At 48.9% G+C, this 22,279-nt stretch overlaps 1 pseudogene; it reads right to left on the bottom strand.

The window, feature by feature from the left end:
* Positions 1–3,680: 3,680 nt before the first annotated feature.
* On the bottom strand, positions 3,681–3,799 carry LOC144808256 (5S ribosomal RNA; annotated as a pseudogene).
* Between the last annotated feature and the right edge of the window lie 18,480 nt (positions 3,800–22,279).

Raw genomic sequence — 22,279 nt, 5'->3', positions numbered from 1 at the left:
TAGTAATCGAATAAAGTGGTTTCTGATTCTGAACTACGCCAGAGGTACAGCCATTATTCTGAGGAAGGGGCTCCCATGGCACATGAGAGCGGTAATATGCGACCCTCAGGGGCGCTACGTTGTGGCGGCGAGGGTGCTTGGCGGTCACCTGGTGAGGCTCATATCAGTGTATGGCCCCAATACAGATGATCCCTCTTTCTTCGCAGAGATTTGGCGACTGGCGGAATCCGTGTGCCCGGGCGCGACACTCTGGGGAGGGGATTTTAATGTAGCTCGCGACCCAGAAATGGACAGATCAGGCAGACCCCGTAGACCTCACCCACAGGCGGCAGAGCAGCTGCGGGCCGTCATGGAGGATCAGGATCTGGTGGATGTCTGGCATCCGGCATCCTCTTAGCATAGAAGGAACCTGCGTATCGACTGCAGGACCCACGTGATCTAGAATTGATTACTGGCTAACCTCACGTGACGTGGATACTTAGGTTTGTAACAGTGCTCACCTCGCTAGATCCCTTTCGGATCATGCCCCGGCCCTGCTAGAATTTACGCTGCCTGATGCTCATAGCAGAGAGTTCATTTGGAGGCTCCCTGCTGGGGCTCTCCGAGACCTGGTCTTCCGGGTAGAGATAAGGTCCGCAATTGTTGAATATTTTGAGTTAAACGTGGGATTGGTAGAGTCCCAGTTAACACTGTGGTAGGTTTTGAAGACCGTTATCAGAGGCAAGTGTATTGCCTAACAGGCAGGGGTCCTTCGAGCTCTTAGAGGTGACCTACACCGCCTGGAAAAGGAGATACGGGAACTTGAATCTGAGTACCTTGCATCTAAACAGTTGGCAGTTTTTAGCCAAATTAGGGACAAGATGGCCGAATTTGAAGAAGCAGCACACAGGGAGACACTATATTTAGGTAAGGAGGCCCTAGCCTGCCAATACGGCGAGGGAGACCGGGCAGGGAAAACCCTAAGCAGCCTTCTCAAAAAACAATGGGCAAATGACTATATCAGTGAGATGAGGGTGGGCGAAGACTCTGCAGCCATAGGACTGGAGGTGGTACAAACGAAATTATGGCCTTTTATTCCTCACTGTACGTTGAGCGCCACGATCTGATTTATTTGCTTGACTCAATCGAATTAGTGTGGCTCAGTGATAACCGCTGTAAGTACCTGGACGAGCCATTCACTGAGGAAGAGGTGATAGGTGTGACCTGAATGATGCCTGCGGACAAGGCACCTAGGGCCATATTATCAAGAAAGGGCGATACATTATCGCCCCTTTTATCAGCAGGAAACTGGCGATAATGGGCTTGATAATAGGCCCTTGTGAATTCCCATAGAAGCCCAGGTTAACACCAGAACCTGGGCTTCTATGGGAATTCACAAGGGCCTATTATCAAGCCCATTATCGCCGCTTTAGAGGCAGTTTCCTGCCGATAAAAGCGGCGATAATGTATCGCCCTTTCTTGATAATATGGCCCCTAGTCTGGACGGACTCACGTCCGCCTTCAACAAGGAGTTTGCGCCACTCCTTGTGCCCCATCTCCTCAACATGTATGAGGAAGCATTGGAGCAGAGATTTCTCCCCCCTCCCTCCGAGAGGCATGGATTGTAACGGTTTTAAAACCGGACAAGGACCCCCTTCGGCGCGACTCCTATAGGCCACTGTCCATGATTAATCTTGATAATAAAATACGTGCCAAACTACTTGCCTCCCGGTTACTTCTCCAGCTCCCCACGGTGCTCAGACCTGACCAGTGTGGCTTTGTTCCCAGTAGGAGCACGTCCCATAATCTTTGCACCCTTTTCGCCACCATGAAAGAAATTGATCCCTTTCTTCCAGCGGCTGCCATCGTCCTGGACGCCACTAAGGCATTTGACACCCTGGAGTGGCCTTATGTTTTTAAACTTCTCGCCAGTATCGGCCTGAGCCCGTTCTTCCTACAAAAGATTGCTCTTTTGCATACGTCCCGACTGCGAATAAATGGTGAGATCTCACCCCCTGGCAGGGTGGCGCATGGCACGAGGCAGGGGGTGCCCGTCATCACCTTCTCTCTTTGCTGTAACCATGGAGCCACTTGAAGCCAGACTACGGCAGCACCACGCTTACTGCAGCCTCAATTTTACATCGCAGGTGATCCTAGTATCACTGTATGCGGATGACGTGACCTTGTATGTCAACCACCCAGAAGCAAACTTGGACCCACTCATTCGAGAAATCACTAGGTTTGGTGCCATCTTGGGTGTTGCGGTCAACTGGGAATGACCGCGATCTTCCTGCTGACGGCGGCCACCGACAAGTTCCAATCTGAGTTTCCACTCAAATGGGCAGATTCCCCACTGAAATATCTGGGCATATGGGTCAGTTGGGACCCAGAGGAGCTCTGGCGCTACAAATATGGCAAATTAATGGAATCCCCGGCAGAGCGTGCATGGGAAGAATGCCTGGGAGCCCCCTTTGACGAGGGAGTGTGGGAATATCGTTGAGTGCAGGCTAGGGAGCTTTCACCCAATTACAGATTGCGTTTGATTCACTTCAAATGTATTCACAGGCTATATAGGACCCCTGTGTGGATGCACAAGGCAGGTTTGAGTGCTGATGCATATTGTATGCATTGTAGAGCGCCAGATGCCTCCTTCATGAACCTGGCGTGGGAGTGTCCCGGGGTGAAGACGTACTGTGGGTACTTATTTGATGCACTGGAGGAAGTGACGGGGTTCAGATGTGAACAATCCCAGCCGGTTGCCCTGCTTGGATATGTGCGAAAGGTGCCGCCTGAAAACCGGAAACTGACAGCTATGCTTCTACTACTTGCTAAAAGGCTGTGGCGATGTGCAGGGGTAGAAGGCGGAAACCCCGGATGGCTGACTGGCTCAGGGACGCAGCTTTCTGCCATAACCAGCTATCAGAGTTTTGGCACTTGATGCCCACGCATGCGCGCCCTAAAAATATCTGGGAACTGCTGCAGTTACCTCACTGCCCAGCCACCCGACAGAGCAGAGGTTCCCGTTAATACTGACTAAGCAAGCACAAGACAAACGCCCTTGTACAGTGCGGGCGCATGGCTGATTGACTCACATCTGATGGCCGGAGAGACCACCCTCCCCTTCAGCCCCTTCAGTTTGAATTTCTTTCCCCCCCCCCCCCTTTTTATTCCTTTTCTATTATTTTAGTTCCTTCTTTTGCTTGTTCATCTTTCATGATAGCTCTATAGACTCTTGTAATGCAGACCAGGCTGAGCCCGGCAAATGGCCTGAGTGGCCTTAGATGGCCGAATGGACACTGGGGTATTAGATGCTATGCTGGACTGGCAACACATACAGCCTGAAATATACAATGTATGGAGGCATCATCGCATTCTCATAATGTTCTTTTTTGATCTATCCAACCCTTTAGGTCTACGAGGGAAGATAAATGCTTGCTGTTTCTGTTGGTGAAGTATAAATAAATAAAAATACAGACCCAGACAGATAGGCAGCCGCCCCCAAAGAATCAAAATAAATGTCTGACAAGAGCTTGACCTGCAGATTCAGCAGTGCCAAAGTAGGAGAATGTCCTACCCATGGTCCATCAACGCAGCAGAAGGAGTGGAATCCTGCAGAAAAGGACCAAATAGCATACGTAGAAAAGGTCGCAGCCTTAATAGCAAAATTGGAAATGGAAATAAATACGCCTAACAGTAGCGTTAGCATACAGCACCTGTTATTCCCATGCAGTCTCCCACCCAGGTACTAACCATGCCCAACCCAGCTTAACTTCTGAGATCAGACAAGGTCCGTTGTTTTCAGGGTGGTAAGGCCGTAGGCTCCACCCCTACCTCATCAGGGGTTGCAGGCAAATCAAACTAAAAAATGATTGCCCCTAGGGAAGCTATTCCAGCAGTAATGAATCCACCCACACTGTAGCAGGGAATACGACTGCAAAGGTCTGCTCAGGACAGTATTACGCCAAGAACCACGGAAACCCATGTACCACAATGTCATTCCATTCAAACTCCAACGCCATATCCTCCACTCCATTGAATTCTGGCGAGGGACCAGGGTCAACCTGTGAACACTGAACAGGAGGACCAGGCTCACTGGCCATAAATGCAGCAGCAAACAGCTGCCAGGATCAACCACTGGATAGTAGTCAAAAAAGGGTGAGGCACAGAAGCAGCAGCCTCGTCCACATTATGAGACCACTCATACGTCATGTCCCCTGACTCCATACTGCAGCACAACAGAGACACTGAACTGCAAACAAAAAAGAACCGGTTAACGAATGAGCCTGAAAACGCCATGGCAGCCAAGGAGGCAGACCAAGAATACAACGCAGTAAGAAAACAAGACAACTTCAAATCACATCTGAGACCACATGCAACATCACTTGGATACATCCTGGACACATTGGTGCCAGCTGTCCCACCTGATAAAAATGTGCCTACTTGTCTACTCGAAACTGACGTCAGATAAACATTGCAAGTGTTGATCCACTCCCAGAAGGCAACGCTCTGCTCATCAGGACACTCGGATCTACAGTGGCTCCTCAGAAACGCATCCCATGTATGTGTCTCTTCTTATAAGTGGCCGGAATAGTTGTAAATCCCAAAACCTACAGGGACTTCACTGCTGTCACTTAGGAACCTCCAGTCTCGAACCATCTTCAGTACCAGCTGCATCTCCTGTGAGATATGGCTCTAAAAAGAGAGCGTTTTCCCAAATAAACCCAGAAAAGACCGGGAAATGTCACAAATAAACAAAGAAATACCTTTCTGTGTATTAAAATTTATGTGTTCACATAAGCTTTTAAAGATAACATTTGTTTAGACCAAATACATCCCTCTTTTGCAGCCCCTGAAACGGACACCAGAGAGACCGGGCAGTTAGACCGCTACGCTTTGAAATTGAGACGCTGAACATCCCCTCAAATAATAAAGAGGAATGAGCGCTTTTTGACTCCATGAGGAGCTAAAGAAAATAATCTCTTCCGGCTATCTAACCACAAGACCAAGCTAAATTTAAAAGTCTATCGACAGACAGTGTTTGAAACGGAGCGTGGCGCCCCTTGGCAAATAAGAAATCCTCTGATGAAACACAGAGAGGAAGTGGAGGTTGAACATTTAGTGTAACCCCTGGGACATACCTGGTACCCGAAAGATAAAGTAAAAATTTAAAAAGAAGATTTGATGTTTTTAAACGAAACAGTCCTGAGGAAGGTGTTCTATAAAAACAAAACACCGAAACGCGTCGACACACGGAATTTTTTTATATGTATAACTATGTTTTTATTAAATTGATGTACTGTAAATAATGTATTAATTCATTGTGAAATTGTGATTAGAATATGATTAGGTAGGCATATGTATAAATGCTTTTTAATGAACTGTTAATGCATCTACCATGGAAAAATATTTTTTATAAAAAGTACTTAGATACATACTATTTTATGTTGTGATTGTTATACTATATTTTTGGGGCTGCAAAAGAGGGATGTATTTGGTCTAAACAAATGTTATCTTTAAAAGCTTATGTGAACACATACATTTTAATACACAGAAAGGAATTTCTTTGTTTATCTCCTGTGAGATATCCAGAGACAACATCCCGGCATCTCCAGAGACAATATCCCAGCATCTTTAGAGACAACATTCCAGAATCTCCAGGGACAACATCCCAGCATCTCCAGAGACAACATCCCAGTATTTTCAGAGACAACAACCCAGCATCTCCAGAGACAACATTCCAGCACCTCCAGGGGCAACATCCCAGTATCTCCAGGGACAACACCCCAGCATCTCCATAAACATCCCAGCATCTTCAGAGACAACATCCCATCATTTTCAGAGACAACATTCCAGCATCTCCAGAGATAAAATCCCAGCATCTCCAGAGATAACATCCCAGCATCTTCAGGGACATCCTGGCAACTCCAGAGACAACATCCCAACATCTTCAGAGACAACATCCCAGCATCTTCAGAGACAACATTCCAGCATCTTCAGAGACAGCATCTCAGCTTCTTCAGAGATAACATTCCAAGACATCCAGAGACAACATCCCAGCATCTCCAGAGACAACAATCCAGCACCACCAGAGACAACATCCCAGTATCTTTAGAGACAACATCCCATCATCTCCAGAGACAACATCCCAGCATCTCTGAAGACAATATCCGAGCATCTCCAGAGACATCCCAGCATCTCCAGAGACATCATTTCATTTCATTTAATCTTCAGAGACAATATCCCAACATCTCCAGAGACAACACCCCAGCATCTCTAAAGACAACATCCGAGCATCTTCAGAGACAACATCCCAGTATCTTTAGAGATGACATCCCAGCATCTCCAGAGACATCCCAGCATCTCCAGAGACAACATTCTGTAATGTTAGCGTTCTAGTGTACGCACGTTGCGTCGCCACGCGACGTGCTGGCCGCCATTTTGATGGATGCGCGCGCATCCACAGTGAGAAGGCGCGAGCGTCCGAGCAGTGAGGTTACCGGCTTGGCGCTCTCTAAGTGTGTAAGCTGAAATAAACAGTGGGTTACCGGCTCGGTGCTCTCTAAGTGTGTAAGCTGAAATAAACAGTGTACTCCCAGCATTGGTGTCCTGTCATCTTTATGGAGAGATCATCACCTTTACAATGGCGACGAGGACGGGATGAGACAAAAGGATCACTGGAAAAAAATTAATAAATAAATAAATACAATAAAGACGAACAGGACAGTGGAGACAGGCCAGCTGAACCAGGCACCAGACACGACCAACGAAGCGTCAGCCTGCAAGTAAGCAATTACACACAGACCAGTGGTCATCAGAGAGCGTGGCAGAGCCCACAGCCCCACGGGAGCCAGACTGAGCACTGGGGAAGAAGCAAAAGGGCGCGCTGAAGGGAAAAGCACCCAGGACACCCCCACAACACCACGCGACTAGGGCATTAGCACTGGCTACCTCAGGGAAGAGCGAAGGGGCAGACACAGAGACCCCCAGCTGCAAACCGAGAAATAGGAGGTAAACGGTGCACCAGGCAGCCCCAGAAGCCACAGCGGTACGCCGCCCACAGAAAGGTGCGAAAAGATGTGCGCACAAGCGGCGTATGCGACGGCCCCCGTGCAATTTTTACCCAAACCAGGGGAACCCCTCATGAAGTGGGAAGATTGGAGAGACTATATTGATAACTTCATTGAAGTGCTTGAGGATGAAAACGATGAAAAGTTCACAAGCAAGAGGAAGAAGCGGATATTGTTACATAATCTAGGCCCGGAGGGGCTCCGAATTTTCAAAAATCTGGTACCCAAACAACGGGGGAGCACAGATGACGACGTGTATGCCCACGCAATTGATGACTTAAATGAACACTACAAACCAGCGGTTTGTGTTTCGATCAACAGATTCAACTTCCAGCAAAGGAAGCAACGACCAGGGGAATCAGTGGAAGAGTACGTGGCGGCGTTAAGGAAGCTGGCAGCCACGTGTAAATATGATACTTACCAAGATGAATTAATCAAGGATCAAATCGTGATGCACACCACGAGCACGGCCGTGCAAGATAAGCTGTGGGCCAGCGGTGACGCCACGCTGAAAGAGGTGATGATGATAGTCAAGAGGGCGGAATTGGCGCGAAGGTGCGCGGAGGCGGCAAAGAGAGAGACGGTAGCAAGTCCAATGGTGAACAGGGTAGAAGACGAGGAGCCCCGCAAGGACTATAGAAACAAAGGGTCCTCATCGAAGGGACCGAACAGGTGGCAAGGGAATCCAGGACCACCGGGAAAACAGATGGGGAATAACAAGAAGGCCTGTTATAGATGCGGAAGCTGGGCTCACGAAGTACATGACAGAAAGTGTCCGGCGTTTCACGCCAAATGTATGTACTGTGGGATCGTAGGACACTACGAGAAAGTGTGCCGCAGGACATCTTCTAGGAACATGGTGAAATACATCGACCAAGGAGAAGAAGACCGGGAAGAGAATGACGATGAAGACGAAGACACCATACTCTGTATCTACGACCAAGTGTTAAGCGTAGACAACAAAAGATCAACCAAGCCGGTGCTGGACATGACGATCGGAGGAGTACCAATAAGTATAGTGGCAGACACTGGTTTGCCCTACACCATAGTCCAGAGAGCGGTGTGGAACGAAACCTTCAAACCACACTTGGGCCCGGACCTGGAGAGATTGGACATACGACCAGTCACGTACAATGGTGATCACATACCCATGGTAGGATTAAGGCCATTAAAGTTTGAATTCAGAGGACGCAGCGCCAACTGCAAACTGTACATATCTGAAAAGGGACCATCGGTGCTGGGATGGCTAGACCAGGGCGACCTGGGCATCAAACTGCACCCAGGAGGGAAAGAGCAGATCCTACTTACCGAACCTGAAGTTTGGCCAGACCTGGACAAGTGGAAGAGAGAGTACCCCAAGGTATTTGGAGGCACGGTGGGAAGGCTGGAAAAGTTTGCGCACAAAATCGTTCTCAAGGAAGATGCCATACCGGTGTCTCACAAAGTGAGAAACGTACCCCTTGCAGTGAGAGAGGCGGTGCAAAAAGAACTGCAAGAATTAGAAAGGAAGGGAATCATTGAACCGATCATGTGCGCTGAGTGGCTGGCGCCATTGGTGGTGGTCATGAAACCCAGCGGGAAGGTCAGGCTATGCGTAGACCTGCGCGAATTGAATAAGAACATTGTGGTGGAGAAGTTCCCCTTGCCAAGGATCGAAGAGATGTTGGCCAAGACGAGAGGAATCAATTGGTACTCAACCATAGATCTGACCTCAGCATACCACCAAATCGCATTGCACCCGGAGAGCAGGAAGTTGACATCATTCATTACCCCCTTTGGGTGCTACCAGTTCCGTCGCATGCCGTTTGGACTAGCATCGGCGGCAGCGGTGTTTCAGAAATTGATGCACCAACTGTTTAAAAATATGGACGGCAACCAGTACTTCCAGGATGACATCCTAGTGATGGGGCGAGACAGGTTAGACCACGACGCGAAACTAACCAAAGTGCTGAGAGTGCTGGAAGGTAAAGGCCTCACGGCGGAGTGGACAAAGTGCCGCTTGGGCATGGAATCGGTGACCTACTTAGGGCATGAAATCGGAGTGCGAGGGATCACGCCCAAGACTGAAAACGTAAAAGCGATCTGTGATGCACCACCACCCGCCAGCAAAGAAGATGTCAGGTCCTTCCTCGGAATGGCAGATCACTATAGTAAATTCGTGCAGCATTTCGCAACAAAGACGCACCACATGAGAAAGTTGACAAGAGAGAGCTCAGTGTTTTGCTGGACGGAGGAAGCACAAAGGGAATTCGAGAACATCAAGAAAGACGTGGTAGGAGCCGTACCCCTGCAAGGGTATGATCCCCATGGAAGGACGGTACTCACGACAGACGCCAGCGACAAAGGATAGGGCGCGGTGTTGATGCAGGAACGAGGGCAAGGAGTGATGGAAACCCTCAGTTTTGCCTCTCGCACATTGAGTGACACAGAAAAGAAGTACAGCGTCATTGAAAAGGAGATGCTAGCTGTTGTGTGGGCAACGACAAGGTTCAGACAATTCTTGTGGGGCACATGGTTTCAGTTAAAGACGGACCACAAACCCTTGGTGAAGGTACTAACGTCCGGTGGGCACGCGAGTGCCACCCCCAGGATTTCGAAAATGACATTGAAGCTGCTGGAATTTAGATATGACGTAGAATACATTCCAGGCAGTCGGAACAAAGTGGCAGACTACCTAAGCAAAGCGGCGGCCATGGAGCCCGGAGAAGAAGACCAGACAGGTGGGAAAGAAATGGTGGCCCTGACGGACGACCCGGAAAGGGTTATCAGCAACCAGGAATGGAATGAATCCTACGGCGAAGACCAGGCCATACAGGAGGTGAAAAAAATGCATTGTAAAGGGCTGGCCAGAAAAGAGACATACCAGTGGTGACCTAAGGCGGTACTACGAGGTCAGGGAAGAGTTGTCATTGGACGATCAAGGAGTGTTTGTTTATAGGGGAGACAAGGTCATCCCCCCAGCAGGCATAATCCCAAAACTATTGGCGATACTCCATGAAGGCCATTTGGGGACAGGTAAGATGAAATTGAGGACCAAGCAAGGATACTGGTGGCCAGGCATGGACCTACGGGCTGAGCGTTATGTCAGGGATTGCTCACAGTGCCAGGGAGCGGACAAGACACTCAAACCCCTGCGACCGGCGCTGGGAAGATTTGACCCCCCACAGAACCCGTGGGAGGAGCTGTCCATAGATATTTTGGGCCCGATCTTAGATGGACAAGGTATCCAAAAGTATGTGTGCGTCCTTATTGACAGATATTCGAAATGGCCTTGACTATCTTAAGGTTTTTGAATGACACATTCGTGAGAGAGGGCATTCCCAAATCCATCCTGAGTGATAACGGCCCCCAGTTTACCTCAGACAAGTAGATCAGCTTTATGGAAAGGAATGGTATCCTCTCCAAACACACCGCAATCTATCACCCGGCTGGAAATGGACTGGTAGAACGTTTCAACAGAGTGGTGATGGGGTCGGTGCAAGCAGCGATAGCAAACAACAAAGACTGGGAGAAGGAAATATGGCACATGATATGGGCGTACAGAATCACCCCCACAGGAACTGGATATAGCCCCTTCCAAATATTGAGGGGCCGTGATCCCTTCACAAAGGACAATTGAGTATGGAAAGAGAAAACCATAACGAGCAAATGGTCCCCTGCAGTGGTCCAGGCGAACTTGGAGAAAGCACAGGCAGTATACGCTAAATACTACAACAAGCGTAGGAACGTGAAGGACACTGGGTTAGAAGAAGGCGAGTGGGTGCGAGTCAAGTTGGAGACAATCCAAAGGAGGGGGGACAGCAAATACAGTAAACCTCTGCAGGTTAAGGAGGTGTATGATAGAGCAGCCTTGCTGAGCGACGGCAATGTATGGTCTCGGGATCGCATGGCGAGATGCAATAAAGTATTACAGTGGAGCCAAGGTGGACAGGATCTGGAAGGCATGGAGGAACCCAATGAAGAACATGAACAATGCGATGAGGAAATGGACATGAGGAGAGGAGAACTTGACGAGGAGCAAAGTGACAACAGCAGCCTCGGAATGGCGAAGGAAATGAACACAAGGAGATCAATGGGGAGCTCAGCCACGCCGAGCAATGAAAGAGGTGGTGCAGAGACTCACGAGAAAGAGACCACGACTACCCCGGTAAGACTGACCGGGACGGGAAAAACCATGGTGAGACCAGCCAGGTTCCAAGACTTTGATATGAGCAGCGTACTGTAAGTTAAAAGTTCCATTGTTTGGAAAAAAGGGAGATATGTAATGTTAGCGTTCTAGTGTACGCACGTTGTGTCGCGACGCGACGTGCTGGCGGCCATTTTGATGGATGCGCGCGCATCCACAGTGAGAAGGCGCGAGCGTCCGAGCAGAGAGGTTACCGGCTCGGCGCTCTCTAAGTGTGTAAGCTGAAATAAACAGCGTACTCCCAGCATTGGTGTCCTGTCATCTTTATAGAGAGATAATCACCTTTACACATTCCAGCACCTCCAGAGACAACATCCCAGCATTTTTAGAGACAACATCTTCAGAGACAACATCCCAGCATTTCCAGAGACATCTCAGTATCTGTAGAGAAAACATCCCAGCATACCTGAACAAGAAACTGTCTCGGGTAGACAGCACCATGCCATGCGAAGCGCCAATGCATTGCCACACTGGGCATGAGAAGGTGCCAGAAGGCAAGCCTTCATAGCCTTCGCACCTAGGATCTGGGAGAACAACACCATCATCATCTGAAATGACTCGTACCCTCCTGCCGTTCGGAAAGAAAGTGAAGACCCCTCTCTTCACCTCCTCCTCCCAAGCCTTCAAATCTGACCTCAAAGTTCTCCTTCTTCAAAGACATTTCCAAATGTAATTCATGCCCTCTCTGCTATCTGAAGGAAGCCCTTCAACTACTGAAAAACCTACTTTATTTGACTATGGAAGTGTCTTCCAAGTGTGTTCTTGTGGTTTGATAGTCTGCCTCTTATTGCAGTATTGTCCTTCCTCCTGTGTCTGGGACTCGTGGGTGACTTGCACCCGTCACTCTCTCCGGTAACACACTGTTTTCTACCTCCTACATTTGTTTGTTTTGACACCTGCACAAGTGCCACCAGTGCCTACGTAACGTTTGTTCTTGTGCTGGAGTGTCCTCCATGTATTGCAGTATTATACCTCTATATTTATTCTGTACGCTTTTTGTAACCTGCACACGTCACTTTTTCCTCCTGCAATGCACCGTTTGCTACCTCTTGTATTTTGTTGACTCACGATTGTCACTTTTGTGTTGCACCGTTTACTACCTCTTATACTTTGTTGGCGCACAATTGTAATTTTGCTTCATTTAATGTAACGTTTGCCTTTGTATTTTGCTCACTTGTAATGTTCTCATGTATCAGTTCTGTTCCTATTGTGAAGCGCTCTGACACCTTCGGGTAAAGTCCGCGCTATATAAAAATGCATAAATAAATAAATAAAAAAATAAAACCTCACCCTTTACCTTTTCTCTGCATCATTTTAAACATTCCTAAATACTTATTTTGGGCTCTCACTTCTCTTACTCCCCGCTAGGTGTGCACTAAATATGTATAACGTGCATACATACCGTGTGCACAAACACAGCAGACCAGACAGACTCAATACATTCTGTCACCGGTGGGTATTACATTTAAGTCTGCGTAAGTTTTATAGTAATCGAGTTCGTTCAAATTCCTCTAGAGGGCGCACATGTATCATTTATTTTAGATAGTCTCTTCGAAGGAGGCACACGTTCATAGTTCTAGGTAGAAATATTCACAGTCTCTTTCTAGTTTGGCGCAGCCGCTTCGCAGACATTTAGGGGCAGATTTATGAGGCCCTTGCGCCACGTTTACGCCGCTGTTGCGTCACGCAAGGCGGCGTAAACGTGGCGCATCCCTACGACTGATTTACAACGTGACGCATCTAGGCAGATGCGTCACGTTGTAAAGCCCTGCGCCGCTTGTGGGCGTTCCGGCGCAGGGGCGTTCCAGGGCAGGTGCGCCTCGCAAAAGTGGCTGAGTGAAATCTATAAGATTTCACTCAGTCACTTTCAGGCCAATGCTGCGTCAAAACCCTGCGCCTGCTTGAAGCAGGCGTAGGTCTTGACGCAGCATTGCAAAGATGGGGCACCCCCGAGCCTAGCTGGAGCTGCATCGTGCTTGCGACGCAACTCCAGCAATGCGCCACCTTAATGGCACAGATGCGTCACGCATCTGTGCCGTTTTTGCCCCATGGTGCGCCGCATTGTAAATGCGGCGCACCATGGGTGGCGGAGCAGCGGCGCAAGATAACTGGCGCATCCCTGGGGTTGCGCCAGTTATCATAAATCTGCCCCTTTATTTCCCACCACATGTCCTACCAAACAAAAAATTGATACAAAAGCATAATACCTTAGAATATCGAGCAATGGAGACCGCGTTCGATTTAGTGTGATCACCTACCTTAAGATCAATAAAGACGCTATTTCTATTCCTGGAGTTTTGTGTGATAGCCTAATGCATTCTGGGTGTTGTGATTTTGTTTGGCTCCGTTGAGCTAATTAAAATCAAAGATTTTTAGGTGAAAAGTTCAGGACAGGAGTGAGGGGGTCCCCTTAATTCTATTGCTTTTACATTAAAGATAGGGGACAAGCACAAAAGGTCTCAGACAGAGCAGTGACACATCTACCCTTCCACCCTCAACCAACTCTGCGAAGAAATTGGAACAAAATCACCATCGACCAGATCTCCACATCGCTTCTTCAAAAACCCCCTGCCTATTCAACGAACCCTAACCAAGCCGCCATCAACCTCACACAATGGTTAACCCAAACCGCCGACAAATTAGCACCCTTGAAAAAACATCAAACCAAGCAAGGTAGCAAGAACGCCCCCTGGTTCAACGACGAACTTAAGAAATCCAAGAAGCTCCGTCGTTCCCTTGAGAAAACTTGGAAAACAGACCCAAACGCTATCACCCAAGCCGCCTTCAAAAACGCTACCCGCAAACACCACCAACTAATACGGACAGCCAAGAAATCAGCACTCAAAGACCGACTAGACAACAACGCCCACAACAGCAAGGAACTTTTCAACATCATCAAAGAATTCACCAACCCCACCGCCAGCTCTAACGACATCACCCCCTCTCAAGCCCTCTGCGACTCCCTTGCCTCATTCTTTCATAACAAAATCACCGACATCCATAACAGCTTTGATAACACACCTGTAAACCAATCCACCCCACTCACCTCCGAACCGTCACCCCCTCCGAATATCCTTCTCGAATGGAACCCAATCACCACAGAAGAGACCATTCGCCTGATGAATTCCATCCACTCAGGATCCCCTACAGACCCATGTCCCCATCACATCTTCAACAAAGCAGACTCCATTATCGCGCCCCATCTCCGAGATGTCATCAACTACTCCCTAAACTCCACCACATTCCCAGATAGCTGGAAACACGCCGAACTCAGCGCCCTTCTGAAGAAACCCACAGCTGACCCCAACGAACTCAAAAACTACCGCCCCATCTCGCTCCTCCCATTCCCTGCCAAAGTCATTGAGAAAGCCATTAACAATCAGCTCGCCACCTTCCTCGAAACTAACAAATCACTCGACTCCTCACAGTCTGGCTTCCGAGCCAAGCACAGCACCGAGACCGCCCTCATCGCAGCAACAGACGACATTCGAACACTACTGGACAACGGAGACACAGTCGCCCTTATCCTCCTTGACCTCTCCGCGGCCTTCGACACAGTCTGCCATAGCACCCTTATACAACGCCTCAGAAACATCGGAATTCAAGGAAAAGCATTGGACTGGATCATTTCATTCCTCGCTGGAAGAACTCAGAGAGTCCGCCTCCCCCCTTTTAAGTCAGAGGCCACCGAAGTCATCTGCGGCGTCCCGCAAGGATCATCACTCAGCCCCACCCTCTTCAACGTCTACATGAGCCCCCTCGCAACCATCGCACGTCAACACAACCTCAACATCATCTCCTACGCTGATGACACTCAGCTGATCCTTTCACTCACCAAAGACCCAACCATCGCCAAAAACAACCTACACGAAGGGATGAAAGAAGTAGCCGAGTGGATGAAACACAGCCGTCTAAAACTGAACTCGGACAAAACGGAAGTCCTCATCCTAGGCTCATCCCCTTCCGCCTGGGACGACTCTTGGTGGCCAACGGCCCTAGGAAAAGCCCCCATACCGACGGACCACGCACGGAACATAGGCATCATCCTGGACTCCTCACTCTCGATGACCAGACAAGTCAACGCCGTCTCTTCTTCATGCTTCAACATTCTACGCATGCTCAAAAAACCATTTCACTGGATCCCCACCGAAACAAGAAAAACGGTCACCCACGCATTGGTTACAAGCCGTCTGGACTACGGAAACACCCTTTACGCCGGTTCCACCGCGAAACTACAGAAAAAACTCCAACGCATCCAAAATGCTTCAGCCAGACTCATACTAGACATCCCCCGCACAGACCACATTTCTGCTCACCTGAAAGACCTTCACTGGCTCCCCGTCAACAAGAGAATAACGTTCCGTCTCCTCACCCACGCACACAAAGCCCTATACGAACTTGGACCTGATTGTCTCAACACGCGCCTTTCCTTTTACACCCCCACCCGCCAGCTGCGTTCGTCCAACCTAGCCCTCGCCGCTGTTCCGCGCATCTGCAAAACCACCATGGGAGGAAGATCTTTCTCCTACTTAGCGGCCAAGACCTGGAATTCCCTTCCCACCCACCTCCGTCTTACTCAAAACCACCTAGCCTTCAGAAAACAACTTAAAACATGGATATTCGATAAGTAAACCTCCCCCCCCCTTCCTCAAGCGCCTTGAGACCCTACGGGTATGTAGTGCGCTATATAAATTCTGACTTGACTTGACTTGATCGGTTGAAATCCAAAAACCCATCCTCCACAACCAGGGGCGCAACTAGACCCGAACTTCGCGGGGGGCTAACACTCCCAGACAGTGCTTGCCCTAGCACTGGTCGCACATGGTGCAACAGTTGTTTTTGGCACCCCTCCCCCATTTCCTCCTTCTCCATGAATTCCCTCTATACCACTCACCAACAATGCACCTCATCTCTCTATAGCACCTTTCTGACAAACATTTCATTTTTTATAGCGCTGTCATAGTTTACTCACACTCAGTTCTGTGATCTGCATGGTACACGTTCTTTGTAGCAGGCACATTAACCCTCTGAGCTGTGTGAGTGGCAGGAGTGCCCATGTGAGTGCACGGTGAGCGGTGTGAGAGTAGGGTAAAAGGCGTGACTGCAGGGTGAGTGAGGTGACCCTATGAATTTTGGTGTGGATGTAAGTGTAGAGTGGGATGAATGAATGCATGGTTAGTGATGGGCTTGTTTGAGTGAGATTGCAGATTGAGCAGTGAGGGGGACAGGTGAGTGAAGTGTCACATGAGTGCAGGGAGAGTAGCAGGTGGGCAACTAGAGCCAAATTTCAGGGGGGGGCTGAAAATATTTCGCGGGGGCTAAATCTTCCAACCACAGACAGAGTGGCTGTAAGAAGGGGTGAACACACAACAAAAGCCTCATTTACAATTAATGGTCTTTTAAAGACCTGTTAAGTACTCGGGTGCGGCTGCAATTAGATGCACGCCAGCCCGTGTAGACGTGTCAGCCCAGACTGACACACACGACGGGCGGGCTGAAGCCCCGTGAGCCCAATGGGTGTTTTGCGCGCCTGGTGAGTAGTGTGCTCGTGTGACTGCAGGATGAGGTACAGGGTGAACAGCACAAGCACATTGTGAATGCAAAGTGATCACTGTGAGTGCAGGGTGAGCAGGTGAATGGCGTGAGTGCATGGTGATCAGTGTGAGTGCATTGTCATCGCTGTGAGTGCAGGGTGAGCGTGAAAGTGAAGGGCGAGAATGAGGAGTGAGTTGTCTGGATGCAGGGTGCATTCCCAGATACTTGAAATAACTCAGCATGTTATTGACGGCAGCGTAGGGTTTCAGATATAAGTTAAACTATTGCTATAATGGCATTAATTAGGGGTCAAGGGTGGAGGAAATAAATAATGTGCTGATCCTGCAACAAACTTCCAGTCTTATGATTAGGGTCACCTAAAGCTGTGTTTTCAGCACTTATCTGTGCACACTTGAAACAGCAAATATAAACAGAAAGCACTTTTAATTGTGTCCTAGGGCTGCCTGAATGATTGATGACTGATAATTAAAGGGAAAAAAGACAGAAAAGTCACATTATAAATCAATACATACTTTTTATTTATAAGCCTATTTAGTGTCAGTACAAGGTATTTGCAGGCTCTTTAAACAACACATGGCTGGCATTTTTCTTTTGGCAGCCCTACTTTATATTCCTTTTCATAAAATGCATTCTCACACTACGGCAAAGGAATAGTTAGAGTGGGGGCTTAGGGGGTACTGGAACCAGAAAAAAACTAAGCAACCAGTTTACAAAGGCATGTAAATATGCAAATGGTCTTTAAAGACCTGTGAAAAACATGGGCGTGCCGGAGATAAGACTCCATACACTGCCCAGCAGAGCCCACAGCAGCTCGAGCTGCGGCAGCCCAGGCTGAGACACAGGATCTGCTGAAGCCCTTTCAGCCCTATGGGCGGTGAGCGCTTGGCCACAACCATATAGCCGTCTGATACAACTGCCCTCTGGGCTAAAAGAGGGAGATCCCGCCCCTGTAACTACAGATTTCTCTTTCGTGAAACATATGCGTTGCCTGTAATCCCTTATGCACGTGACTGCACGGTCATTCACAGGGGCAGTGATGGCTGTTGTGAACATAGTGAAAATCACAATATAGTCACAGATACACAGTAGAGCTCCAAGGAGGCCATAGTCCCTGCATCAAGCAAGGAAAATGATCCGTGTGACTGCTGTTGGGGTAGCAAAATACAGTCATGTTCATGGTTCAATGGGCCCCTAAGTGCTCTAGGGCCCGGTGCCACTGCACCTGCTGCACCAATGGTAGCTACGCTGCTGCAGATACATCATTTGAAGGCAAATGTCTAACCGGGCACCCCAGACAGGCTACTACATTCCATACCTACTCTTGACATTACCACACGTCAGTACACCACAATCCCATCAGTAGTAGAACGGAAGTGATGTCACTCATCCTTTGATGATATCACAAGGATCATCACATATTTCATCCTCAGAACCTTTACATTTCTTTTTATTGATTGCAACAAACAACAGTACAGATTTCACAATTAATACAGCGGACAATTTACTAGAATCATTGACGCGGAACACATGGGTCAGTTTCATCAAATAATTTCTGCCCTTGGTTAGATTGTTCTTAAGTCTCAAGTGTCCAGTTCGTCTGAGGAGGCATGTGACAGTAATTTGGGCGGTACACAGATATCCCCCCGGTAGGCATGCCATTTACCCCATATTTGCATCCACTTTCTCGGGCACCCCTTGGACACCTATACTGTTTTTTCCCTGAACGTGCACCAGTCCACATCATTTCCCATTCCTTCACTGTCGGAACATCCTGCGCCTCCCATTTCCTTGCTATATTTCTCTTAGCGACCATCTCACCCAGAGACACCCATGCTCTCTCTTTACTGCCCAAATCTGTTGGTTCCCACACGTTTAGCAAACAGCGTTCAGGCTCTGGTGCTAGTCTCTCTCCCAGTACTTCCCCCATGCAACGGACGACAGCACTCCAGTACCTACGAATGTACGGGCATTCCCATATAATATGCAGTAACATACCCTCCCGACTACATTGCCTTCTACAGTTGGGTCTTCTCAATATCCCATCTTGGCCAAAGCAGGCCCTGTGACATTTATGCGGTGCAATATTTTCAGTTGCACTAACTTCAAGTTAGAGGATATTGCTATCTCCTTTAGCGATGCCAATGCCTCCTGCGACACCTCCTCCTCTAGCTCCGACAAGTCCGTCTCCCACTTTTCACGAAGTTGCGGAAGGGGATCTGGTGAGTGGTTAATCATTTTCGATTAAGTCAGGTAAATTGCTTTAGATGGCAAAAAGCCATCCAGGAGCCTATCCGCCAGAGGCTAAGCCTCTGGAGGGGATACTACCGTCGGGATCACCGTCGTCAAGGCATGTCGTACCTGCAAATACCGCAATCGCTCGGTTTCCGCCAACTCATGTTCTTTTTGTAGCCTCGCATTACCTCACCTTTTTTCCAACGGACCCCACCCGAGATATTCCAATGGTATCCCCTTTATCAAAACCCTTCGTTCTCCAGAGGGAGCCCAATTGTTCTGTATTCCACAACGGAGTGGCCAGTGTTATGATCTTAGCCCATCCCATACTCCTATGTATCGAATGCTGCACCTTCACCGAGTGTTTCGTGGGGGCTGTCAGGCCAAATTTGGTAAGTCTGGAATATATTGTTTGTGTATGATTACTACCGTGCAGGAGCCACCTATCCATAGCATATCCTGTATCATTCTGAGGTCGGTATACGCAATTGTTAATGACAGCTATCTGCGTCACCCAGTAATACTTTTTGATATTTGGCAGCCCAATTCCTCCATCATACCTGCCCTTTACCAATTTCGGGAGTGATATTTGTGGTGGTCTATTCCCACAGAGCAGCATTCTCTACACACATTCCACTGCAGCAAAATAGGAAGCGGGGACGATGTTGGGTGAGTTATGGATGTACAAGAAACGGTGCAATGGCATCATCTTGAAGAGCGCAGCTCTACCCAGTAGCGATAGCGGAAGCGTCTTCCAGTGTAATTTTTTTCCGCACAGCGGCGGAATGTCCGCCGCGGAGGAGCGGTTAGTGCCTGACCTTTTCTTTTGCCGGGTTGTTGCTGTTCTTTCACCAATCCCTGCTGAGCTTATGGACCTCGGAGAGAGCCTGATGTGTAGGGAAAAAGCCGTGGCTGATGGGCTTAGCACGGAGTAGAGGAGATGGATGCACATAGCGTTTTTAATGGTAATGGAAAACAGACTCCATTTCTTAGCCCAAAATGTTTTTACTAAGTTATCTACTTTTGTCTGTTTCCTCTTAGAGTATGATCATCCATCTTTCCAATTTCAGGGAGGTATTTGGAAATTACTTCCTACAGGATTTTGCTGATAATTTATAGAGGCTGACGAGCCATAAAATTAACAGAAAGAGCCAAGCCAGGGCCAAGCAAAGTGTCTAACTTGGCGGAGTAACGAGTGGAGCTCTGCTTTGTTTGCCGTGTAAATCATACAGCAACCCTTTTTAAAACTATGATAAAGGCTGTCTCTTCAAAAATTAAAAAAGTGTATTGCTTTAACTTGCGAAACCGTTTCATTTTAGTACATCAGATTGTCACTGAATTGAGAGGCAAAGATAGTTTGCTCCATGGGGAGCAGGTTCAAAACTGATTTGTATTTGGGGGGCATTTTCCAACCTTACCTGCAGTGGTGGGGAGCCGTGAGGGGAACGGCCAAGTAAACCCTTCACCTTTCCAGCCGTGAGGGAAACGGCAAACGCGACGGAGAAACAGGGACTCTCCTGGCCAAGTCGGGCACAAACCAAAACTTAATTTCCCAGCAGCCCCGGGTCCTGGCGCGCTCGTGACGCTCCCGCTGCGCCTGGAGGCGCCTCAAGAACGCGGAGCACCGAGCGTGCCTGGGGGCTTCTTCCAACCTTACCTGCAGTGGTGGGGAGCCGTGAGGGGAACGGCCAAGTAAACCCTTCACCTTTCCAGCCGTGAGGGAAACGGCAAACGCGACGGAGAAACAGGGACTCTCCTGGCCAAGTCGGGCACAAACAAAACTTCATTTCCCAGCAGCCCCGGGTCCTAGCGCGCTCGTGACGCTCCCGCTGCGCCTGGAGGCGCCTCAAGAACGCGGAGCACCGAGCGTGCCTGGGGGCATCTTCCAACCTTACCTGCAGTGGTGGGGAGCCGTGAGGGGAACGGCCAAGTAAACCCTTCACCTTTCCAGCCGTGAGGGAAACGGCAAACGCGACGGAGAAACAGGGCCTCTCCTGGCCAAGTCGGGCACAAACAAAACTTCATTTCCCAGCAGCCCCGGGTCCTGGCGCGCTCGTGACGCTCCCGCTGCGCCTGGAGGCGCCTCAAGAACGCGGAACACCTCCCGCCCCGCGGGACGGCGCCGGGCTAAGCCCGGGCAAAGGGCGGGCCCTCTACGGCCCTCTGAGGCACAAGGAGGCCGGGACGGGCCACCCCACTTGGCATCTACGAAGGAGGAGGTACCGAGCTGTTTCCATTTTTCTTTTTATTAGTTTTCACACTTATTGTGGTTGTTCCAGCTCTGACTTCCTCCCATCATGTCCATCTGGGAGGAGCTGAATGTCTTGTGTGGTACGAATTACGTCCAACACGTATCTACCCCCCCTATAGTGGGTAGAGACTCTGATGAGGCAAAAGATAATGACACTGAGAATTCTTACCAAATGTGCACTAGCCCTTCATTATCTCCCTCCAACCCACCTATATCATTGCCGATCGAGGCTGTGAGTAGAATACCTGACTCCGCATTACCACTCCAACTGACCTTACTGGCCCAGATCGAGCTACTGTTAATATCTGTACTATCTCCCTTGGTCACAAAAATCAATGATCTGGGAGACAGGTTGACCAGTATCGAAAAATCTATACTAAGGAACTATACTCCTACTGAAAAAACTGTTACACCAATCCACTCCATTCCCCCCAGCAATAATGAAAAATTCAAGCCCACGACACGCACGAAAATTCAAATTCTTGATCCCCCCAAGTCTATACCTAACCCAAGAGGCCGGAACATTATGTTTAACTCCGTATCAGTACCCCATAAAGCTCCCAGGACCGCATTTGAAAGAAGGAATCGGATTAATTTACCACCAGAAGCCGCTCCTTATGTGACTGTTCTCTCTGGGGTCCCCGCACCTAGCCAGGGTAAATTTGAAACTCAACAGGACCTGCTAAATAAAGCCATTGCCTGGCTAAAACAAAACAGACCACTGCCATCTGCCTTAGATGGTGGAATCCTGAGTGTCAGGAGGGTGGGGTGGCTAGGTACGTCGCCCAAAGACATCCCGGGCGACCTGATTTTAATTAAATTCAAGTGTATGAACATCGTCCCCTATCTGCGATCCTCTCAGCCCAAAGAGGGAGATGGCCCTATTTGCATCTGGGACTTGCATGATTTCTATCCTGGCCCCCGACTCCATCCGTCCCTAAGGCAAAGGTCATCGAATGACAATTCTTGGTGAAAGGGGATCCCATGAACCTTGTGCTACTAACCATC

Source organism: Lissotriton helveticus, chromosome 1_2 (genome assembly GCF_964261635.1).
Source record: "Lissotriton helveticus chromosome 1_2, aLisHel1.1, whole genome shotgun sequence".
Classification (NCBI taxonomy): domain Eukaryota; kingdom Metazoa; phylum Chordata; class Amphibia; order Caudata; family Salamandridae; genus Lissotriton; species Lissotriton helveticus.
The sequence above is the reverse complement of the archived record's forward strand: the minus strand, read 5'-3'. Positions and strand labels throughout refer to the sequence as shown.